This window comes from Eurosta solidaginis, chromosome X, assembly GCF_040869045.1.
Source record: "Eurosta solidaginis isolate ZX-2024a chromosome X, ASM4086904v1, whole genome shotgun sequence".
NCBI classification, from domain to species: domain Eukaryota; kingdom Metazoa; phylum Arthropoda; class Insecta; order Diptera; family Tephritidae; genus Eurosta; species Eurosta solidaginis.
In genome coordinates, this window is record NC_090324.1 from 4,251,550 (window position 1) to 4,277,989 (window position 26,440).

At 40.8% G+C, this 26,440-nt stretch overlaps 1 protein-coding gene and 1 pseudogene across 1 annotated transcript in view; one reads left to right on the top strand and one right to left on the bottom strand.

Moving 5' to 3' along the window:
- Ca-alpha1D (Ca[2+]-channel protein alpha[[1]] subunit D) overlaps positions 1 to 26,440 on the bottom strand; it is a 6,221,746-nt gene that overhangs the window by 3,424,175 nt on the left and 2,771,131 nt on the right. The window lies entirely within an intron of this gene.
- On the top strand, positions 12,859 to 13,628 carry LOC137234331 (cyclin-Q-like; annotated as a pseudogene).

Genomic DNA, 26,440 nt, shown 5'->3' on the forward strand with positions numbered 1-26,440 from the left:
AATTAAAAAGGAGCACGACGCAAATTGGAAAAGAAGCTCGGCCTAAAATCTCTTCGGATTTATTTATTTAAGGCGCGATAACCTCAGAAGATATTTTATGACAATTTGCGTAGTGCTGCTTTTAATTTTTCCTACAAATGGGCGGGACGGGACCTACTTGCTTTATACCGACGCCGAACGGCATCTGCAAGGCAGATGAGTTTTCACTAAGAGTTTTTCATGGCAGAAGTACACTCGGAGTGCTTAAAAATCACTGCCGAGGGCCGACCCCGTTAGAAAAATTTTCTAATAATTGAAAAAACTATTTTCTATAATTTTGATGTTGCTTTGCCCGCGGCGTGAACCCAGGATCTTCGGTGTGGTTAGTGGAGCACGCTACCATCACATCACCTCGGCAGCATAGCGCGACAAAAAAAAAATTAGAAAGTCTTCGGATAAGGTATGAGTTCGAATTCGCGAGAGTGATATGATGGTACAGGGTCTACAAAGTTCATCGACCGCAATGCAAAGCGCATAAAAGCTCTCTGAACAGACTCCAACATCTTGATATAAACTGCACGAAAAGGTCTCCAAAAAAATACCGCATACTCCAACCTCGATCTAACTAAAGATGTGTACAGTAGTTTGATAGTATAAGGATCTGAAAATGATGAGCAGTTACGGCGGATAAAAGCCAACATCGCGTACGCTTTAGAAACTATATAGCTTATGTGAGGGGTAAAAGTCAGCTTGGTATCAAAATACACACCCAAATCTTTAACTTCAGTTGACTTTTTTAATTGAACGTCTAAGATACTATACGATGTAGGAACTAAACCAGAACATTTAGCATAAGTGGTAAAATGACACTTACCAATATTTAGGAATAGAAGATTACGGACACACCAATGATATAAGTTTCTAAGCTCATTTTTTAAGATTAAAGAATCGTCCAAGCACTGATTTCATTTCATTTCATTTCATTTCATTTATTTATTACGACTCGAAGAGCCTAGCTTATACAATTGAAAAAAAGGTAAACTTTTAAGTCATCAGCATAAAGAAGAAACTTACACCTTGAAAAGCAAGATGATATGTCGTTAATAAATATGACAAATAATAGCGGACCCAAAACGCTGCCCTGGGGGACACCGGAAGTTGGGGCGAATGGAAAAGATGACATATTATCTAGGCGAACGACACAACTTCTGTTCTCTAAGTAAGAAGAGATCCACTTCAGAAACTCAGAGTGAAAGCCCGAGCATTCAAGTTTTGCCAGTAGTATTCGATGCGATACCCTATCGAAAGCCTTAGAGAAATCAGTATAGACCGCGTCGATTTGGTAGCCCTTTTGAAAGGAATCCAAACAGCCTTCCGTAAATACAGCCAGATTAGTTATTGTAGACCTACCCTCAACGAAACCGTAATGCTGAGGACATAGTAGATGTTTCACGGAGAAGTAAATTTTATTCTTAACTATGCACTCAAATAGCTTTGAAAAAGTGGTAAGTTTGGATATCGGCCTATAATTTTCGATATAATTTTGGTTACCACCTTTAAGGATAGGCGTAATAAAAGTCAATTTCCATGCATCAATAAAAACTCCGGCAGATAGTGACATATTAAATATGTGCCTTAAAGGAACAATCAAAGATGAACAACTTTTCAACAGGACAGCCAAGAGGCCATCTGCGTCAGTTGTGGTTGACATCTTTAGATGTTCAATACCATTAGCTATGTCCAAGTCAGTCAAGCATAGCTTCCCGAAATTGATGGAAGTATCTACAATTGGCAGATATTCAGACGACACCCCACTACTATTATCCGTAACGTAATTCGAGGAAAATAATTCAGCGAATAAGTCAGCCGCTTCCGAAATTGATTGGCCGAAACACCTCTAAGGTGGACCGATGTCGGAATATTCGAACAATTCTTTTTCGACTTAATGTAGCTCCAAAAAAATTTAGGGTTACATTTAATACTGTTTTCAACATTATGAATGTACCGCCGATAAAAAATCTATTGAGCTTATTAAATTCAGTTCTGTAAAATATGTAGCGCTCACGAACATTTGTATTGGTAGAGCGTTTATGCTTTTTATAGAACTTATTCTTTAAATTCCTTAACCGTTTGAGTTCGTTGGAGAACCTCGGACGTTTATTTTTTGTTGCTCTATGAACAGGAATGCTATTCACACAGATGTCATAAATTGTTGACTTAAAAATATCATAACAACCAGTTACATCTGCATTTCCAAAAAGACGGTCCCAATTCAAATCAAACAAGATGTTTAACTCATCAAATTACATCGCGAGAGTTAAGGCCGCTCTATTATCACATGTTGGTAGTTCGAAATATTGATAAAACTCAAGCTCCAGCATCAGTGGGCTATGATGCTGATTTGGAGGGGAGATGTAACTAGCTGCTATAGAGAGCTTATGGTTAACATTGTAGCTTACAAATATTAGATCTAAGACCCTGTCTAGTAAGTTTAAAAAGCTATTAATTTGTACTAGTTCTATACATTGAAAGTTATCAATAAGATATGACTCCGAGACAGTAGTAACATTCGATGGAGTTAGAACGGCATTACCATCCAACTAGCTCCATGAAATATTACCCATATTAAAATCCCCCAGGATACAAAGTTGATTGTCTCCAATTGTATCATGCACAGTCAATATATTCTCCAGATGTGCCTTATATAGGGCATCAGAACTACCCGGCGGAACATAAGACACACAAATACTTGAAGAAATTTAATTATTTGGATAAGCTTCTATATACCAACTATATTCATACAATCGAGTCTAATATTAAATTGAATTCGGAAACATTTTGGAGCTATATCAAGTCCAAAAAAGGTTGCTCCAGTAGTATACCGTCTGGAGTGTTCCTTGATGGTCACTCAGCGCGAACACCATGTGATACAGCCAACTTATTTGCGGATTTTTTTAAATCAAATTTTTCTGCCGACGATAGTTATGAATCGTCTGATGCCTCCTCGAATCTTAACACTGCTCTAAACTTTGGTGCCCTCTGTCTTTCTTCTGATGATATTAGTAATGCTATTCTCAAACTTAAATCTTCGTCTCAAACAGGGTTTCTTCAGTCCTGTTAAAAAACTGCCCGACTCTAGTTCTTCCTTCAAGAATAATTTTTAATAAATCTCTATCGTCCGGTACGTTCAATGACGAGTGGAAGCTCACCTCCATTACCCCCGTCTTTAAAAGTGGTAACAAAAATTATGTGCGTAATTACAGACCTATTTCAAAGCTTTCTACCATTTCCAAAATTTTTGAGCATGCTGTTAATGCCAAGTTGAGTTTTGCGGTTAAGTCTTTAATATCTCCCTTCCAGCATGGTTTTGTCGCTGGCAGATCAACAGTTTCTAATCTTGCTGTTTTTAGTTGGTTGCCGGTTTTCAGGTTGGTTGCATTTATACTGACTTTCCAAAAGCTTTTGACAAAATCCATCATAGTGTTTTAATTAAAAAATTAGGTTGCCTTGGTTTCCACTCTTCGTTTCTTTTATGGATAAAGTCTTATTTAAGTAACAGACAATGTGTTGTTTCCATAGATGGGCAATCGTCTAGTCCGTTTGTAGCCACTTCTGGGGTTCCCCAAGGGAGATATTAGGTCCACTTTTATTTATCTTATTTATTAATGACGTAAGTAGTTGCGTTTCATTCGCGAAGTGTTTGCTATACGCCGATGACTTAAAGCTATTTTCTGCCATTAAGACGCCATATGATGCCTTAATGTTGCAGAATGATATTAATAAGTTGCACCAATGGTGCCTGAACTCTGGTATTTCTTTGAATCCGTTCAAATGCTTTCAAAGGACCTACTCGAAGTCAATTAATCTTCTAACTACAAATTATAGTATTTCTAATTGTGAGCTTCAATGTGTTAATGAGATTAAGGACCTTGGTGTTGTCTTTGACAATAAGTTTTCTTTTAGTAAGCACATAAATTTTATAACCTCCAAATCATATTCTATGCTTGGCTTTGTGAGGCGCAATTCTGCCAAATTCTCTGATCCCTACACGTTTAAGCTACTTTACACGTCTTTTGTTAGATCTAATCTGGAATATGGCATATTTATTTGGAGACCAAGTAGTCAAACTGCTATTACCATAATTGAAAGAATACAAAAAATTTTTCTCAAATATGCCCTTCGTCCTTCAAACTTCTCTGATCCTATACCCGCCTACTCTGCACAACTTATGCTTTTAAGCCTTAAGTCTTTAGAAAATCGCAGATCAATACTCTGCTTGTCATTTACGTATTATATTATTAATGGGTCCGTTCACTGTCCATATTTCTTGGATAAGATTCGATCTAATATTCCCCGGAGGTGTCCTCGCAGTTTTTATCCATTTTATTGTGACAATTTTAAAACCCACTATTCCAGTAATGCTCCCATTGCTCGTGCTCTCCGTGAGTTTAACCCTATCAGTACTGTTGTAACTCTAGACTTTTCTGCTCCAAAAGCGAAGCTGTTAAATATTTTAAAATCTGTTTTCTAAGTACCTTGTATTATTTTTCAAATAACTATCTCTTAATTTTAGTTTGTACCATAGTCTGTAAGGATTTAAGTCCATTGACTAATTGAAATAAATAAATAAATAAATAAATAAAATAAATAAATATCTTGGTATAGAATCTTGGTACCGACGGTTCGTGCCCGACTTCGCCACGATCAGCCAGCCACTTACAACCCTGCTGAAAAAGGGCAAACACTGGAAGTGGGGGGCCGAAAAACAGGAAGTCTTAGAGGTCTTAAAGCAAAAACTCACGGAAACACCGATACTTGCCTGTCCGGACTTCACCAAGACCTTCACCTTACAAACGGACGCAAGCAATATGGGGCTGGGCGCCGTATTGACACAGGATTTGGAAGGTGGAGAACGCGTGATCGCCATATTTGGAAGGGTACCGATTCAAGTTAATCATGGATCATATGTCCCTAAAGTGGCTAAACTCCAGCGAAAGCCCCTCCGGCCGTGTAGCACGATGGGCCTTGGAACTTCAGCAGCACACCTTCCACATCGAGTGCAGGAAAGGAAAGCTGAACCTGGAGCGGACGGACTATCACGACAGCCACTGGAGACCCTACGACTGGCAACGACAACAGAGCGACCTTGCAAGTGGTGGCACAAGCGTGTGAACGAAGTGCGCACTAACCCAGAGAAATATGCTGACCACATAATACAAGATGGACAACTGTACCGCCATATTCCCAGCCGGTAACACGATGAAGAAGTGGTCCCTTGGAAATTTTGTGTGCCCACACCACTGCGACAATGAGTATTAGAAGAAAACCAAGATATCCTAAGCGCTGGACACATGGGTATCTGCAGGACGGTAGCGCGGATTACCAACCGGTACTACTGGCCCGCGGCTACTAGGGGCATTGTTTGACGAGGTCAACCTTGGGACGGGCATAGCTACCACCACGGCAGAAGAGAAATCCGACAGAATGCAAGATGCATTCAGAATAGTGAGGCAGAACATGGAACGAGCGGCGGAAAGGAACACCATCTCTTCAAGGCCGGGGAAAATTTCGCAGCAAAGTTGGCCCCTAAATATAACGGACCCTACATAATCCTAGGATATGTATCACCAGTGATACTCAAAGTACGAAAAACTAACGTCGGGAAGGAGAAAACGGCCAACATTGCGGAACTAAAGGCATATCATGCAGCAGCGACCATCGCGAGAAATTAAAATAAATCCCAAAAAAAAAGAAAAAAAATTACTATTAATTAATATCAATGATGGGAGGATAAGCAAGCACCGGTCAATCTATCGCAAACCACGGACGTGACAACAACGTTATCTTTTGCAACGAATATCTACTGAACACCAATTTACAATGGAGAACTACAACGCTAAACTGACCAAGAGCGTCAAGCGTATGCGCCACCGCTACGAGGAGGAGGAAGCAAAGCGCTTTAGGGTCGTACTGCTGGAAGGAGCTACAGGCGCCGACGTCGACAAAATGCGCGCAACTACACGCGCAAACACGTACTCTGACGTCGCACGCAGCACTACACCGTCGAAAACTACAGGCGCCGACGTCAACAACATGCGCGCAACTACACGCGCAAACACGTACGCTGACGTCGCACGACCCCTACACCGTCAAACACTATGGACGCCGACGCCAACAACATGCGCGCAACTGTACGCGCAGCCACACACGCTGACGTCGCACGCACCGCTACACAGGCAAACACTGCAGGCGCCGACGCTAACACCACGAACACTGAATCAGCCGCAGCCGCAACTTATGCCGGCACCAACGTCAGACGCGCAGCGGAAGCAGCCAGACGGGCAACCGAAATTATAGTACGCACCACGCGCATGTCGAAGTGGGAGGAAGCCGCGGCCAAGGCCAACAATAGGAGCGAACCACCAACAGCCACTCTAAACAGGATAGACGTGGAGGGAGGGCAGTTGCCGGCAATCATCGAGCTCTCCTCGGGCGAGGACACAGCTCCATGAGAACTACAACATTTGCCGGCAATCATCGAGCTCTCCTCGGGTGAGGACACATCTCCGGAACAACAACCGAGCTCTCCTCGGATAAGGACACAGCTCCACCGGAGAGGGAAACGCCTAGGACAATATTCCCGGCAGGACCAAGCGGCATAACCCTCTATGCAACTGACCTCAACGCCCTCAAAGGATCTAAATGGTTGACTGACACCGTCGTTGCCGCTTGGGCAAAGGGACTGGAAGAGCAACACGGAGAATAAAATACGACTCTCAGCCCGTTCGTGATCTGGCAGCTGACCCAGAAGAGGAACATAGGGGAAAACGACCGACGCATACACCGCTGGGTCCGGAACGTCGACCTGTTTGCAAGAGCGTGATCCTCACGCCTCACAACGCAGCCAAACCCTAGTACCTGCTGGGTCTGGCGACTGCAGCAGTCACACACCACGTCACTGACACGGAATGCTGGCAGGAGCGGTACGTATGGGTAGCGGACTCGATGCACAGGGCTAAATTTCCGCACGCAACGCAGGCTTGGGAGGATTTCCTCCGGTGGGGATATATGCAGCGGTACAGGCATGACGGGTTTAAGGCCCAGGAGCTAGTACTCGAGGTACCACAACAATTAAACAACAACGACTATGGCGTATACGTGGCCGAAAACATGGAAAGGGTATTGCGATACACGGGGAGCGAAAAAGGAATACCCGGACTGTGTAGACAGCCATTCACGGAAGACATGGCGAGCCAGAAGCGCATAGAAATGCGAAGACTAAATAAAACCTTATTAATTTGGCCCACACAAAACGATCCCACACCATATGGGTCACAACCATTAACACAACATCAACACAACAGGCGGCCACAAAAGGCCCTAGCAACACGACAAACCAACAAGTCTCAGCAACACAACGAGCGGTCGCACCACTTAACAGCAACACGACCAACCAAGAAGTCTCAGAAAAACAACGAGCGGTCGCAACATTTAACAGTAACACGGCCAACCAGCAAGCTCAGCAACACAACGAGCTCGTCGCAATATTTAACAGCAACACGGTGAGCATGGCAACGCAACCCTCTGGGCTAGCAACACCAAACACAACAGCCATAAAAGGAGCGACACAGCAGCACAGTAGTCAGTTAGCACGGAGCTGTGGTCATGACCGGAGCTACCAGTAAAACGCACCTCGAATGTGTCGGTTCTATCACCAAGAGAGATCGTTTCATAAGAGTGAGTCTTGGCTTCAAGTTGTGTATTTGTCGGTTCTACCACCAAACACCGCTTGTGACTTCGTTCACACCCGCGTAGACAAAGTAACGCGCACCCGCGAACAGGTGACGTCCGCTCGCCTGCGCCGACGACGATCGCGCCGCGACAGTAATAAACCGCACCGCAGCGATGCGACCAACGCCACCGAGACGCCAGCAAGACGCCGACGCAAGGCGCGACAGAGCACCGCAGTCGAGAGAGGTGCCGGCATAAGGCGTGGCAGAGCATCGCCCGCAATACAAGTAGACGCCGACGAAAGGTGCGCAGAGTACCGCCTCAGCAATACAAGTAGACGCCGACGTAAGACACGACAGAGCACCGCAGCAGAGAGAGACGTCGCCATAAGGCGCGACAGGGCACAGACGCCACATACTAATGGGATCCGTCTAACGGAATACGGGCGGACCGTTAAGGCCCGCCACCACAGTCGAGGATACCGCAAGATAATTAAAGCGAATTTGCGAAAATCGTATCGGCAAGCCTGTTCGCGTAAAGTGAAAATTCAGGTGTGTCTTCCAAAACATAAGAAACAGTATAAATAATAAAGATCTAAGTGAGATAAAAACAAAAAAAGGCACCCTCTAGGTACATAAAATAAGTGATTTTCCCCCTGAAAACAAAATAAGGCAAAAAACAATAGTGCTTAAAATTAAAACATAAAAATAAAAGTGAGACTCCATATCGAAAACATAAACAAAGTGAAAATAAGAAAGGAAAACACAAACAAATATATACGTATACATAATTGGCGCCAATTCTGGTACGTAGATATTTTCACCTACGCCTAAAAGTAGGCAATATATTCCACCCGTCACTAGCTTTGATGTAAGTAAGAGTTGCCAAGGTACTCAAAATAAAAAAAAAAAAATTTTATAAAATAAATATCCACATAACTTAATAAGCGTTAATACATTAAAATATAATACAAAATAATAAATAAATAAATAATAATAATAATAATAAAAGTAACATAATAATAATAATATAAGAATAAGGCAATATAAAATAAGTGATCAGCGGGTAAAATGCCAATTAACCGTACTCCTCCTAAGGGAGGAGGACCCCTGCCCACCCAGCAAACCTCAACACTTCAAATCAGCCAACAGCAACAAAAGCTACCGCTGACCCAACCGACCCAATCCCAACCACTCACCTCAATAACACAACAGCAACAAAACTCGGAGCAACAAAAAACTCACACAATCCCTGCTTGGAGCGCCGGAAATGTTGAGCAGTACATAGAGTTCCTCCAGCAACAATTGCAACTACTCTAGAGTCAGCAACAAGTCCCACCCACCCAAAAAGTCACTAGTACGACTCCAGCAGCCAACGAATAGAAGAACGTAACGCCCTCTAAACGCCAATGCGAAAGCCCAGGTAAGAGTACAGAGTCAAAAAAACAGGCCAAGCTCGAACAATGTTGGCTTGGTAGGCGCCAAGTAAATGCCCCTGATACTGAAAATAGATTTTCCATCCTTGTAGTCGAAGAAGCAAGCCAACCCAAGGAGAAAGAACTGAAACCTCTCCCAATTTTCGTCGATAAAGTCAGTAATATATCTCCACTGATGAGTTTATTACAAGAAATTGCCCCAAACTCGTTTCACCTAAAGCATCTTCTCTCGATGTCTACAAAACTATCGTGACCTAGTTGGAACTACAGAACACAGAGCTCTTCACACATAAATTAAAACAAGAACGTTCATTTAAAGTAGCTCTTAAAAATATGCACTTCTCGATAGATACCAAAGAAATCGTAGACGCACTCAAAAATTTTGGCCACTCTGATACTAACATATGGAACATGAAGCACAGAATCACCAAAAAGCCGCTACCCATGTTCATAATTGAGCTCAAACCCGATACCAACAATAAAGAGATTCATGAAATTAAAAGCCTCTTACATTAAAAAATTTTATTTGGGCCCCCACACCCAAAGCGGGAAATACCCCAATGTGCTAACTGCCAGCAATATGGTCATACAAAATCTTACTGCCGTCGAAAACCGGTATGTATAAAATGTGCTGGTAGCCACATGTCTCCAGAATGTAGTCGAAAATACAAATCTGATGATGTCAAATGCGCTTTATGCGAAGGTAATCACCCAACCAATTACAAAGTGTGCGCGGTCTATAAAAACTTACAAGACATAAAATGACCACCACTAAGGAAAAAGACTCACCCAAGTACTGTTGTTGAAAATTTGAGTTGGCGATCTCCAGACTTAGTTTCTCTCGAGAGGTGGTTAGGAATAAAAGGCAGTGATTAATATTAAAATTTACAATAGTGTTTTATTTCAAGGGAATGTGCAATATAAAAATAGAAAGTAGAGTTTAAAGGAGCAAGCATGCAATTGCTACAATGTTACCTTTAATATATATTCAGGGACTCTGCATTCTGGCGGTGATGTTTCAATGGTGGTTAAAAATTTGTTGATCCTTGACGAGCGTGCGTACACTACTGTGGCCTTAACCCAAGTGACCGAGTTCCATTCCACGCGTTCCGTTTACCCCCCAAAGCTAACAAGCCTTTGGCGGGGTAACTTAACCAAACTTCAATTTTTCTTTTAGTATAAGTGCTAACGGCCGTAATAAATAAGCAGTTTTATATTAAATTGCATTAGGGTGGCCCGCCCTTTATTTTCCCTTTTGGGTTAGCCTGCTGGCCTAAACATGCCGGCCCCCTTGCGATACGCAACCTCGCCTTGCCCTGCTGCTAGAGTACACAATATCTAGAGGGAGAAAGATTAGAGATTTGTGGATGGACGGACTGTACGCATGAGTTCAAAAGTATAAAATATTATTTATTACAAAATTCATAATTTAAATTCAAATTCAAAATTAATTCTTTTTTTTTTTGGATATTTATATCTGCGACAATTAAGGCTCTAGATAATCCAGAGAACACGAAGCCAAATATTGTGCTTTGCGCAAAGAGCGGACCGAATGACGCTGGCAGCACTTGGTTCAACATGATGTCGGCATATACGTCTGCACCGAGAACTAGGCGATCTGGCAACGCGATGTAGAATTTTGGATCGACGAGACATATGTGCGTGTACACAGTCGCGATGGCTGGATCCAGGCTGTGACTAGGCGCCACTCGGTGGAAATGTGGTGTGACGACGGCATGGGTCGCAATGCGTTAGTTGTCGCCGTGCTTCCCCCGCATACACACCACACAGCCTGTCTGGCTACCCACTCGAGTTTCGTCCAGCCGCAGATCCCGGACCAAGTCGGCCGATATAACGGTCGATGACGAACAAACATCGATTAGTGCTCAAACCAGGTGAAGTCGTCCTCCAGCTTCAATTTTCACGATAGCGGTCGGCGGAATCGATCTCATGGGCCGCAGTACCGGTCCAGCGACGGGGTCTAGCTCTGTACGTCCACTACGGAACGTTAGCGGCGTCCTTAGCTAGCGAGTGGCAATGACTCCTCGAGAATCGGCGGCGGTTGACATAGAGCGGGGCAGGCTAGTCGTGGTGGCTTCGTGACGGCTATTTGTGTTGTTGTCAGCCAGCTGGGGGCGTTGTCGCTGTCGGCGGCGACGGTGAGGGGTTCTGTTCGACAGTTGGCGCTCGTGCTGTAGCAGGGGTCGGAAGAGCCGTGGTTCCAATCCCCCTGATAGTCGGAAGGGCAGTGGTTCCTATCTCTCTTGGACCATGCTGGCAGGTTGAGAATCGGTGTCCCTCTCCGTGGTTTCTCGTTCAATCTCCTCCGCCTCAATATCGGAGGCATATAGTGACAACGCCCCTTCGAGGTGCTCGCGTTCTTCCTCCTATACGTGTACGCTCCATGGCTTGTACGGCTCACGTGAGGCTTTGGTTTGCTCATCCACGTGAAGGGTGATATGGTGTTTCTCGCCACATCGCCGACATCTCCCGTTGCTTGTGCAACCAGCCGTGCGATGCGCCATGCAGAGGCAATTGCCACAGAAATTGCCCAAAAGTGCTTCACGCATACGTTCCTCGGGCGTGTTAGAGCGATAGACTGGGCAGAGACGGATCGGATGCCTAGCCGAACACAAATGGCATGGGATCTTGAAGTAGCTGGCCTTCTTTTCATACGCCTTGCGCAATTGGCCGTAGCGGGTCATGATGCCTGCAATTAGACTCATTAAGTGACATTATATACGTGTTTTTATAGATTGTTTTTCAACAAAAATATCTGGTTGTGGCTGAGTGAAGAGATTATCTCAAAATTTTGACTCAGAATTTTTCAGAACCCGGTATACAAATTTTAGAAAAAAAGTTCAAGATTTGGGGTTATCTTTGTGTCCCCTAATGTATTTTAAATTGCAGAAACTTGCTATAAATTGTGGTGATGTTTACTATAAATCACCCTGGGCTCCCACCAAGAAGGTGCAAAACTTTGCTGGATTAATGTGTGGACATTATTACACTAGTGGCTATATCGGTTATTACCCCTTCCCTTGTATGTGACAATACACTACTCTTTCTCCTCATACGTTCGTAAACGATTTGGTATACTAATTGGTATCTCATTGAATAGCAACGTCTTATTTGCTATTAACGACCTACCAGAATATTTGGTACATTTGGCTTTTTGGCCTAAAATGGTGCAGGGTGAGTCAAGTGCTCATTACCTGCGGCCATGGTTGCTTTTTCAGTTTGTACGGTAAGGGCATTTCCTGAATGGAGAAATGTCATTATGAAAAAATCCACGAGGTTGTACGGTAGCAGAGCGGTAAGTATAGTAAATTTATTGTAATTTCTTATTACTTAATTTTTCTTATATTTTCAGGACCAAATATCTGCAATACATGATGATGAAATCAAAGGAAATGTTGAGGATAAACCTGCATTGCTGCCGCGTACAAATACGACAATAAATTTAGGTTAAATAACAGCATAGCCGCAACCATTCCATTTATTTCTGTGCGTAGAAAGACCGCCTCACCAAGTGCCAACCGATGAGCATGGTGCTCCAAAGGGTTAACTCCACCTCGCCGTTTTAGGAATGCCCTTCCCCGAAATGCCACATGTAGTGAGTTTATTGGGACTTGGCGATAATGAAACCGTCACCAATATTTTACTTTGATTTACATTCTATTTGTAGCGGATCAAGAAGTCACATTCGAATTTATAAACAATAAAACGCAGCATAATGAAAAATATATTAGACGTGATGACAGTTCAAAAGCGCATTGAAGCAAATAAACTACAGAAATTGAAGCCCACAGATTATCGCAAAATCGAAAAACCCGGTGTAGTGCCTCGTTTCTTGTTCGATAACATCAGCAAGTGCAGCTGTAATATATCGTCGTTTCTTTAATGAAATTCCCCGCTCTGATTATGACGAATATCTTATTGCTGCTTCTGCTTTGTATTTGGCTGGCAAATCAAGGACGATCCTGTTAAAATACACGATGTCATAAATTTTACACATAATACTCTTGCATCGTGGTTCGCAGCCGCTTGAATTGGGCGACGAATATTGGTCCATACGCGATGCAATAGTACAAGCAGAGCTACTTATTGCCTTAAAATTTGATTTAAATATCGAGCATCCACATAAGTATTTGCTCTATTATACGAAATGCTTACAAACATGGTTGGGCCTCACTGTCTGGTTTTCAGTACCGATTACAAATTCGGCAGCATCATTTCTACAAGATTATCATCACAATGAAAAATCTTAAATCACAAACCATCGCATATTGCCATATGGTGTCTATCACTTGTTCTGCAATCATACGGCGTACAGGTGCCCTTAGCTGATGAATCAGACGAGGCGTCAATGAGGTATGCGTTATTTGTCACCGATGTGACCAAAGAAAAACACTGGGCAATAATTGATTAAGTTATAGAGGCTTATAGGTAAGAAAATGAAATTTTCCTACATTTTCTCTAAATTAAACATTTTGTAATTCATAGGTGTTGGAACACTCACTATTTGCAAAGGTCGTAAAACAGAATTGTACTATTGCGATAATTAGAACATCAATCATTCAACGTTATTCAATTTCACCTTATATACTACGATTCCATGGAAGCTAATTATTTAAGTAACTAATTTACGGGCTCATGTCGAGACTCACATGGGGCTGTACTTGTGGACGTGTGTTCGACCTTTTGGGTTGTTTCCGTATTTTGGACATTTTGATTAATTTGCAATTCCTACTAAATAAAGTTAATAAAAATGCCATATGCGAACCAACCGTTGGTACACATCACCGAGATGACGATAGGGTAAAACTGACTGTATAAGACACCGAGTTGCGTGTAGCCAATCGCTTGAAGCTACTTCTCCTGTACTCTCTGATGAATTTCTTGCACATCGCATCGGACTCATACCTCTAATATCTGCGAAGTCGTGGAGCGGATGCAATATACGTGTGATTGTATTCGTTTAGATTTATGTCGGGAATGCCGCTTCGAATTTACATTGGATGGGAACAGTACTGAAGAGTATGCGCTTCAATACAAATGAAAGCCTGATATTGGCTCTACGACATCGTTTTAATTACTTTGCGTCGTGGTCATGATCCAGATAATGCTGTGCACCACGCTTTATGTCCCAAACCTGATGAATGGCCAACAAGCGAACATACTGAAATAGAAGATGATTAATGTGAGGCACCTTACAACAGGGAAGCAGCAACCGAATGAATTGTTTTACAAGGAGGAGTCAGATGATGCGGTCAAGCCGGAAGTATGGTCATAATGGGAGTACAGGTGTTGACGAACAAATTGTCCAATTACAGCCACCAGTAAGTCATGAGACACAAAATGCTGGCCTTGCGGTATAAATTGTATTAAAGTTTCAATATTAATGAATACAGATATAGGAACGAAAGGTCCCGCAAAATCAACTCCTGTATTTGTGAATGCCCGTGAGTACGTAGTTCTCTCCTTGTGTAAAATTCCCATTAGCTGGGTTTGAACACGTTTTCGGTAAATCGTGCATTCCTTGCAATTATGGATTGTCGATTTTATCATGTTCTTGACCCGTGGTATCCAATACTGCGTACGAATGAGGCGTAGCATAAGCTGGTTTTCCCCATGGAGTGAGATTCTATGGGTAAAATTTACAATAAGACGTGACAACTGGCAATTATACGGAAAAATGACTGGGTGTCGCTCGTTGTACGGGATATCTTCGGAAGCTTCGAGGCGGCCGCCTGCCCTCATAACCCCCCTTTCATCTAAGAATGGGTTCAGTGGTAGTACCTCGCTCTTTGCTCCTATGAGTTTTTTAGATTTTAAAGCTGAATACTCCTCCCCATAATGCCTCTTTTGGTAGATAAGAATCAGACGTTGGGTCGTTGCTTTTATTTCGCTCGACGAAATTGAGCAAGAATTCGCCTGAAATGAGGCTCTTGTTTTTGGGTTAGTTCTTTGAAAGAATCTCCAGACGTAGGATAGTATTTTCAAAGCTCTCTAGAGGTCAGAAAATCTTGTGAGGATATCAGAGTCTGTATCTACTATTGATGAGTGTACCTGGACCCGCTTTTCTTCTGACGTGGCGGTATATTCTGTTTCTTGGGTAGGCCAATTTGAGCTATCTTCCTGAAGCCAAGAAGGGCCCTCCCACCACAGGGCTTTGTTGATAAGATCTTCAGCGGGTATACCTCTACTTGCGAGATCTGCCGGGTTCGATGCCGAGTCGACATGAAGCCAGTTTTCTGTCCCTACTTTGTCAATTATTTTTGTCACCCTATGGGCAACGAGCATGGAGGTTTGCGAATCCATGCAAGGACGATTGTCGAATCCGTCCATAAATAAGTTGTAGGGTTGTTAAAATTAAAATTGTTTGCGACTTACTCTACTATTTCTGCTAGCAGAACCGCACCACATAGTTCAAGGCGGGGTAGAGTTATAGTCTTCACCGGGGCTACACGGGTTTTTGCGAAGAGCAGATTTACGAACACATGATTATCAACTTGTACCCTCAGATATATTGCGGCTGCGTATGCTTTTTCGGAAGCATCGCAAAAGCCATGTAGTTCGCTGCTCGCTACCGGGGAAAACTGTACCCAACGTGTTATACGAATGCTTAAAATATGTCTGTAGCTCTCTAAAAAATCATGCCATCTATCTAAAACCGCGGGAGATGCGGCTTCGTCTCAGCCCGTGCCTTCCAGCCAAATACCTTGCATAATGATTTCTGAGGTAATAATGAATGGCCCTAGCCTACCTATTGGGTCAAATAATTTTTCTCTAGCAGACAATATTATTCTCTTTGTGAACACGACTTGGTTATCTATGGGTTTCGTAGAAAAATACAAATAGTCAGAGTGGGCATTCCACCTGATGCCTAAGGCTTTAACCATACTAGCATCTTCAAAATTTAAAAAGTGTTCATTTAATAAATGCGAACTTGGAATACCTTCCAGTAGTTGGTCGCAATTGGAAGTCCAATTCCTGAGGGAGAAGCTGGCTGATTCTAATGCCGCTTGGATCTCGTTCCTTGCCTTCGTGGCGGTGGCAATACATACATAAACTATCGACCGCGTTTCATTTCTGAAAAATTATGAGCACGCGCTCTTAAGCGACGGTCATAATGAGATACCCTTTTTAAAATCCTGCTTAAAGGGCAAAGACACGATATTTTGCCATCCTCATTTCTCTTGGTGGTTTTTTGATACAACTCCTCGCAGTAATTTTCGTCTTTGGTATAAATATGGTTTTTGGGAATGTCTTCCAGCTCCCAAAAAGACGCTATTTGTTTGTCCAGCGATACCTCATTAAAAAATGACACACACCTACCGGCTGGGCTGGCCGTTTCCGTTCGGCCAGTTAATATCCAGCCAAATACTGTTTCCTGCGCAAGGAGGGTGCCTAAAATATTTTTTCGTATACCGCCTAGCATTATCTGTGCGTAAACATCCCCACCCAGAATAAGGTCTACTTGTTCATTTAAAAAGAACATCCGATCTGCTAGCACCAAGTCCGGGAAAACTTGGTGTGTCATGGGGTCGATTTGACAGGTTGGCAGATTGCCAGTGAGCTGGGCTAAAACCAATGCTGTAGTGTGTATGCGTACATTCGGGTTGATTGATGACCGCAACTGAATGAAGCATGCCTCTTTCACTTAGGATGACACCGTGTTGTTTATCTCTGACACTTGCGCACTTAACTTCCGACTGGGCAAATTTATTCTTCTCTTAAGTCGCTCCGAAATGAACGAACACTCTGATCCGGAGTCTATTAGGGCGCGAGCCGTAAAGTGTTCATTGTTATAAAAGATATTGACTTGCGCAATACCTAATAGAACCCCTTTGCTTGTATTCGCGAAACAGGAATTGAAGTTGGTTGGCTGATTATTTGCCGTGGCAAACTGACGTTGGGCCTGAGCCTGTGCCGAAGTAGATGGTCTTTGATCTAATTGTGTTTGTTGGGTTGTGGTTGGTCTTGCACTCGCACGCATTTTGTTGAATATGCAGGAGTGTGTGATGCCTTAGATGGCAAATGCTACAATTAAAGGAGCACGTACATTTGGATACTGTGTGTTTTGCTGAGAAGCAATTCAGACACCCCCTACTGTCTTTTATAAACGCCACTCTGTCTACGACAGAGAGCCGTTGGAAGCTTTGGCATTGTGACAGCTTTTGGTTGTTTTTATTACAGCATCTGCAAGTGTTTCAAGCTACATTTGTTTGGTAGGCGCCTACATTCTTTTGAGACGAATCATTTTTATGTTTGGGTGGTGGTTGTTTGGGAGCTTTGGTATTTTTGCTACCTGTTAATCCCGAGACTGTTTCCAAGGTCTGGAACCTGTTCGATAAAAATTTATCCATATCTTCCCATTTCGATATTTCAGTTTTATTCTCTATGGTCTGTTCCCATAAAGCTAGCGTGCTTTCGGATAGTTTGGTGGAGCATATATATGTGAATATCGCATCCCAATTGCCAATCTCAATTTGATGAGCTTTTAAAGACAAAACTTTTTTGGACGGAGAAACGCCTAGCACGTCAACTTACCCAATTGGCAGACCGCAAAACCCGTAGAAGAGTGTTCTACCTACGCAAGGAAAAGGAAGCTGTCTGATACCACAAAAGCTATGGCCACGACTCATCTTTCAGAAGCACTGGCTATTAAATATAAAAAAGACGAAGAAAACGAGAAGTCTCATATAACAGAAGCAGTTGCGGTAGCAAGTCCAGTGCGACTGATGAGGATCAAAAACAGCATTCCCACACCAGCAAATGCGCTACCTAGGAAATACACTCCCGAAGAAGCTTTGGCGCTGTTAATAGATCTCGGTTTAACGAAGAAAAAATATATTATATTGCGAAAGTCATTATTGCAACGTAGTGCCGATATTTTACTTGGATACAAAAAAAATTACTCAAGCCAAGAAAGAAGCAGTTCCTCTAAGTTCCAAAATAACCGAAGTATCAGCTGAAATTGAGCTACAAAACGCCTACACGACAGCTTCAAAGTTTTACTGAAGAAAAGTTGAAATCACTGCCAAAGGAGCTAGCATTGATAACTAAGTGGGGCTGTGATGGATCATCAGGACAAAGCGCATATAAAAAAGAATGAATGTAGACGATGAAACAATTACAGATAGTAATATGTTTATGGCTTCTATTGTTCCATTACGACTGAAAGATGACGCTTCATTAAATACGAGAAGTAGTCTTCGGAACTCGTAAAAGCTACAGTCAGTGGTATAAAAAATCAAATTGCTAAATTAGAACCAACAATAATTGAAATTGAAGAGGGGAATGTCATTACAATAAAGCATGATTTTCTTCTAACAATGGTCGATGGAAAAGTTTTTAACTTAATAACAAATACGACATCTACAATGAAATGTCCAATTTGTAAGAAGAGCCAAAACGACTTTGAAAATCTTGATGATTCAATAACTGACGAACTAAATTATGAGTATGGAATATCCCCTTTGCATGCTAGGATAAGATGTATGGAATTTGTTTTGAAGCTGGCTTATACAATACCACAACAATGAGAAGTTTTCGACGACAATACAACATGTAAGGAGAAACAAAACAGAAGAAAAAAAATAATTCAGGATGCATTCTATAAAGAGATTGGCCTTAGAGTTGACTGTCCAAAGCATGGATACGGAAAAACAAATGATGGTAACCCCTCAAGAAGATTTTTTGAAAACGATAAAATAACTGCTCGCATAATAGGAGTTGATAGAAATAATGTGAAAAGATTGGGAGTAATTTTAAATATTTTAAACTACCATGAACCAGTTAATGGACCCAAATTTGGAGAATCTGCATCTAAAACTACAGAGTTGCTGCATCAAAAGTATCCTGAGAAGAAACTTACACCAACGGTACATAAAATTTTAGCACATGGAAAAGATTTAATAGAGTACCAGTGCTTACCATTAGGAGAATTGTCTGAAGAAGCTCAAGAATCTAAGAACAAGGACTACAAAAGATATAGATGTATGAACACCTGCAAAGTATCACGAGTTAGACAAAACGAAGACCTTTTCAACATGTTAGCTATCTCTTCTGATCCAGTCATATCATCTATGAGGTATGCAAGAACACAAAAAGATCTTACAGATGCGTATAGCTCAAAAATGGTCGCTTTGTTAGATATATGTTCCAATGAGGAGAGATTTACTAATCAATTTATTTACTTTATTGAAAAATAAGATATCTATGTACAAGTTAATTTTTTATTTATTTTATTTATTTTATTTTTCAAATAAAAGAATTAATTAATTTAGTAATTTATAAATATATTCTTTTCGTTATTGCATTTCTCTAAATTTTATCAAATTTGTTTTAAAGCTTAGGCATTTCGCCTTCAAACGAGTACTAAATTTTTATAGAAATCAATACGTCTATCGAGTTTGGTACACATTGGTAAAACGATTACTAAGATCAAACTTTTTAGGATAAATGGGCAGTGCCACTCCCCTTTTCCAAAATTCGTTGGCTGTTTAATCTTTAGCTCAAATAAAATTTCATTGAACCACTTTCAATAACTTTTAGTTATTAATAAAATACATATTTGGCTTGTAAATTAAAAAAAAAAAACATGTAAAATTTTACGATGAATTTTGAAGCACCTTGTTATTGTGGCACCAAAAACGGACATTCGAGTTTTATAAGAGTATTGCAATTTACAAGAAACAATACGTCTATCGATTTTGGTAGTTATTTATTACGTGACTACTTAGATACATTTTTTTATCATAAGTGGGCAGTGCCACGCTATCTTATCAAAATCATTAGTTTATCTTATTTAATGCTTAAATACGTCATTATAAGACAAATCTCATTTTATTTTTTTTTATTTTTTACTAAAAACATTTTGTTTTTTCATTTTTCTAAAAATTTTCGATTTTGACGAATTTTTTTGAAGCACCCTGTATATGTGACATTCTGAGCTTCCACACAATAAAACTTCAAATAATTAGCTTTCATTTTCATTTTAAATAAATATCTTCATTGGTTCAAAAGTTATGATTTTTGCAAAGAAAAAACTCAGAAGGCGCCACTGTGCGACGATGCACGGAAGTTCTTTGACAGACTGATGCGAAGCCTGATTACGGCTCCGGATTTCGACAAACACTTCTATATTCAATGTGACGCATCGACAGACGGAGTGCGAGGGATTCTATTTCAGTTAGACGAGGACAACAACGAACGACCTATTGCATACGTTTCATCCAAGTTAAACAAGGCTCAAAGGAACTATGGTGTAACGGAACTGGAGTGTTATGCCGCAATCGTGAGCGTAAAACGGTTTAGACCCCATGTAGAAGGACGTCTGTTTACGATAATTACTGACCATGTCAGGTAGACTGGCGCGATGGAGTCTAAAACTGCAAGGGTACGACTTCGACATTCAACACCGGAAAGGCTCGCAAAATGTAGTGCCCGACACCTTGTCGAGAATGAATATGGACGAGTTGAGCCTAGGGGAAAGTAATGTAGAAGTGTACTTCGATTCACCATGTTTTCAGTGAGACGAATACATAGAACTAATAAGGAGTGTAGACGAAAAAAACAAACTGCCGGACTTGTGTACCTCAGACGGGTACGTTTATCGACGAACGCAATTTGACCGGAGGACGAGCTTCAGGTGGAACACACGTGGAAACTCTGGGTTCCGTCGGAATTAAGAGCGGGGTAGGAAGAATCTTCCCACAGCTCGCCATCTGTTGCGCATGGAGGCATCCAAAAAATGTTATCAAGAATCCGCGAAAAGTACTACTCGCCAGGTATGGTGAAGGAAGTGCAAAGCTTCGTTAAGTATTGCGAGATATGTAGTAAGACCCTCAATAAATTCCATACGCCGGTGATGGGGAACAAACATCACATCGCCGAACGACCTTTTAAATGAATTTTTATTGACTTTATGGGTCCATACCCACGTACTTGTGATGGCAATGTGTATGTATATGTATGTCTTGATCACTTTTCAAAATTTGTGTTTCTGAAACCAATGAAAAAGGCGACTTCCGCGGAAGTAATAAAGTTTTTAGAGGACGACGTCTTTCATGTCTTCGGAGTCCCTGAATACCTCCACTCGAATAGCACTGTGGAACAAATTCAGGTTAGCAAAAGTTAGGCCGATTCTGAGAGTGAGGAGTGAAAATAGAAGCTAAATTAGAAGACCCATATCGCAGCGTTTGTTTATGTTAGTTCGAATTTTTTTTAACCCTCCGATAGATTGTGGCGTCTGGTCAGACGAGAACGCTTTATTTTCGTGAATAACTTTACTGGTACTCACCCGATCATGAAAAGCTTTTGTGACTGTTTAAGTTTAGAGGCGGTCTTTATAATAATTAGGAAATTGATATTTTTTTCTTTTTATTTTATATATTTTTTTTGTACCAAATTTGATTATGTCACATTTGAGCTTTGTCGTCCGGCAAGACGAACATACTTTTAAGCCTATTAGACCTGATAGTTCGTATTCATTTCAAAATTTATCATTAAAAATTCAAACTTATTTCTGGGTAATCACAGTGTGCGACGAGTTTTCTTCAAAATTTAAATAATAATTCAAATATTTGTGGATTTCATTTTATCTTTTTTTTCTACCAAAGTTGATTATGTCACATTTTAGCGTTGTCTTCTGGCTAGACGAACATACTTTTAAGCCTATAAGACCTGATAGTTCGTACTGATTTCAAAATGTATCAATAAAAATTCAAACTTACTTGCGTAACCACAGTGTGCGACGAGATTTCTTCAAAATTTAAATATTTGTGCATAAAGTTCAAAGTTTCAAATTTCGTCTTGCAAGACGACAATGCTAAGATGTGTTGAATTTATTCACCGCTAATCGGAGGGTTAATCGACCTTCGAACTTTGCAGTCAAATGCCGATTTCCAGCATATTGTTTGTGTGGTTTTTTGCCTATAACTCATCGACTAATTGATATTTTTTCAATCTGCTAAACCAAATTATTGCTAGAGACCTCTGTAACAATTAAAATTAAAAAAAAAATTGATTTAGAAAATTTTTGTAGTGCTTATGAAGCATAATGTTGGAAATTTTGTTTGTTTTTTTTTTTTGGTTTTGAAGAAACGTTGAAAAAGAAATTATAAAAATACGGAAAAAATATAATTTGAAAAGAGTTTTAAGTAAAAAATTAAGTTGATTAAATTAATGATTTGGCCAGTCGCCGTTTAGCAAGCGGCTGTGGATCAACATCACTGCTCTCTCTAATATCTTTGTCATCGTCAAAATCATCAGAAAGATCGATAAATTCGTCCAACTGATATTCTGGAATTTCATCTTTGTCTTCCTCTTCTTCCTCTTTTTCCTCATCTTCCTCTTCTTCAAAGATGCTTTTATACCACCAACAAATTTCAGCGAGTATTCCATCTGGAGATTTCTTTCCTCTGTACCTGAAAAGAAAATAGTTTTCAATCGTTAACATGTTTAAATTGTGCACTCTGACAAAGATATTAGAAAAATCTATTTACCTTATCTCAAATGCAGTTATAGTTAGGCAAGGAACGCAAAGACAACTCCTGGGAATTTGTTGCAAACATGTTGGCAGCATTCGATGAAATTGGGGTTAATATGTCGTACAAAATTCATCTCTTGCATCAGCATCGTGATCAACTCGCTCAACAGTTGCCAGCTGAATCTGAGGGATGACGATGACCAAGATATTAGAGAGAGCAGTGATGTTGATCCACAGCCGCCTACTAAACGGCGACTGACCAAATCATTAATTTAATTTATTTAATTTTTTACTTAAAACCTTTCTTAACCAAGATTTCAAAATTATATTTTTTTCCGCATTTTTATAATTTTTTTTTTAATGTTTCTTCAAAAGCAAAAAAAAAAATTTAATTGTTGCACAGTTCTCTAGCAATAATTTGACTTTAACAGATTGTAAAAATATGAATTAGCCGCGGAGTTATAGCCAGAAAACCACACAAACTATATGCTGAAAATCGGAATTTCACTGCAAAGTTCGAAGGTCGATTAAAAAAAAATTCGAACTAACATAAACAAACGCCGCGATACGGGTCTTTTAATTTAGCATCTATTTTCACCCCTCACTCTCAGAATCGACCCAACTTTTGCTAACCTGAATTTGTTCCACAGTGAAATGGGAAGCAATTTGCTTCTGAGTTATTTTCGAAGTTCTTGGACAGGATTTTATTCTCCACATAGCAACGCCGCCGAAAGGGCTAACAGACCAGTTCTTCAGATAATTAGGTCCTTCATAAATGAGAATCAGCGCAACATTATAGATGCATGATGTACACGTAGCTACTTTCGAAATTTTAAGAGCATCTCTATGGCAACCAGATTAGGTAAAATGATGAAGCCCGGCTCTGAAACATTGGTCAAAGCCACAGGCAAATAGGCTACAGGCTGCGTTTAAAATTTTTTTACGCACACGTTCCAAGTTGCAGGCAACTTCGACGGCTGCGGTCCTGTAACGACAGCCTGTTGTAGTGAACGCAACATAAAATGATCAGAGCCCTAGGAAACACGTCAAGCCAAAGCTCCCCATCGTCGAACATATAAAGCAACATCGAACTCTCAAACCAGTTGCCAATGCCTACTACACTTCCATGTCAAACCCCACTTCGTGTGTATGTATGTATGTTTGCATGGAAAGTATTTTCCGGTGCCCTCATAAATTCAGAAAGCAAAAATTCAGAAATACATTTTTTCAGAAAACATTAGTCAGAGCCCTTTTTTCAGAAAGACAAAATTCAGAGGTAGAAACTCAGAAGTCAAATCTCAGAAGTCAAACTTCAGAAGTGAAAATTCAGTAATCAAATTTCAGAAGGCAAAATACAGATGTCAAAATTCAGAAAGTAATCAGGCGACAGAAAACACATTAAATTTTTCCCATAATTCAAAAACGTTTATTTATTTGGAAGGAATTATGTATAAAGAAAAAGAAGGACAATCTAAAATTTTGAATTGTGTGCAATAGCAAGCATGTAATTAATAAATTTTTTTCGCATTTATCTTTTTCAAATGAATTTACAATTTTTGTTGTTATATCGCCCTACTGAATTGTAAGATCGCGGGTTCGAATTGAGCTCAAGGCTTAACAATAATTACTTTATCATTACTACTGTTATGATACATTTTTTGCTTAATTGAAAAAATTTTAAATTAGAATAGAAGAAAAAAAATTTAGACAACTGCCAAAGCTCGTTGTATAGATCCATTTCGGGAACTGCTAAATTCCTTCATCTGCAAAGTTTAGGCGCCGCTGCTATAACCATTCAACTACCACAGTGCTTGTTTTTTTGTCTTCATTATTTCTACTTCTACCCTGTTTCTTGTCAATTTATATTCACAGCTTTTACTTTTTCTTTATGCATAATTCCTTCCAAATAAATAAACGTTTTTGAATTTTGAGAAAAATTTTATGTTTTTTCTGTCGTCTGATTATTTTCTGAATTTTGACTTCTGGATTCTGCCTTCTGAAATTTGACTTCCGAAATTAGACTTCTGAGATTTGACTTCTGAGTTTTTACCTCTGAATTTTTTTCTTTCTGAAAAAGGGTTTGAATAATGTTTTCTGAAAAAATGTATTTCTTAATTATGGGGGGGGGGGGGGGGGGGGGGCACCCTTTCCAGCTTTGAATCTTGGGGTCAGAATAATCTTTGAGGGTTGCTCAAAATCCTAGAGGTATTAAGAGATGTGTATATCAGGTTATATCAGGTCAAATATGAATGACGAACTATTCTCTTCAGCGCAACATGCTTACACCAAGGGCAAATCAGTCGATACTGCATTGCATAAGGTATATAAAATAGTTTTCAAACGCCCTTAATGTTGACTTTGTTAATCCAAAATCATTTTTTATAACCCAAAAAATGCTTCTGAATTTTGGAAAAATTTCGTCATCTTTTGTCAAATTTTGTTTGGAGACAAACCGGCTTCGGCGTTGCACCATCGTCACCGTTCTGTTCTGTTGTTGTCGCTTGTCTTATATTTATAGTTCGTTGGAGGGTGGCGCCGTATATAGAAGTCCACGAAAGTAGAGAAAGCTTATGGTAGCTATTCGCCTGGGAATAGCCAGAGCAATTCTTTTGTATGCGGTTCAAGTAGCTCACTATTTCCGGTCATTTGCGGTCATATATCCTCTAAGTAGCCACTGAACATCCTTTTAGTGGTGAGCTAATGTGGGAAGGCAACAGCCTGGCTAGGCCACTCTGACATAATCGGTTTAAGGACTAGCTGGGGGATTTTTCATCGTCTGTCCACCACGAGGTGCAGCTGCAAGTGTTCCTCTGTCTTGGATCAAGCGGCTCGCTATATAAACGTGCAAATAATATTTTCATCCTCACTGAGCTGGTTGTTGCGTTGGGATTGGGACCTGCCACGTCAAACCACACTCCAATGCAAAGAAAATTAAAGCCTCGGATAGGAAGACAACCCTGACCTGATGACGACCATGGCAAACGTTTAAAGGACAGTGATTTGAGGAAATGCACCTGGAGTGTCCGTTCCCTAAATGGGATTGGTGCAGATGCTCGGATGGTTGGTGTCCTCGACAAAGCAAAATCCGACATCACCGCCATCCAAGAAATGCGTTGAAGGAAGCAAGGAAAAAGAAGTCTGAAAATTGTGATATCTTTTGGAGTGGCCAAACAAATAAGCGCAGTTTCAGCGTCGGATTTGTGGTGAGAGAGAGACTTTGTCGCTAAGTACTGTAAGCGCCTGTGGTAGAATATCTTTGCTACCGAAAGAGGAGAAAGGCGATGAAATGAAAGACGCTTTATATGAACGTTTACAACGCACATACAAGCTCTGCCCCGTCATAATATAAAAGTCGTGATTGGCTACCTTAACGCCAAGGTGGACCAAGAAGGTGTTTTGGCCCAAAAGTCGGAAAGTTTAGCCTAAACAATGAAAATTCTCCTAATGGACTAAAGCTGATTGACTTTGCGGGTGCTCGAAGCGTGTTCATTTCCAGCACGAGGTTCGTGCATGAAAATATACATCAAGCTACATGACTGTCCCCGATCAAAATACACGCAACAAATCGGCCACGTTGTGATAGGCGGACGGCATGCCTCCAGTGTATTAGATGTGTTCACGATCCGAGGACCTAACATCGACTAAGACCATTATCTTGCAGCCAAAATACACGCCCGCCGCTGAGAAACAAAATGGTTCCAGCGACCACGGAAAACCAACTGGTACGATGTAGAATGCCGCGGTGCAACCGAAAGAAAAGACACTCCATATAGGACTACGCTAAAAGCGAGCGCAAC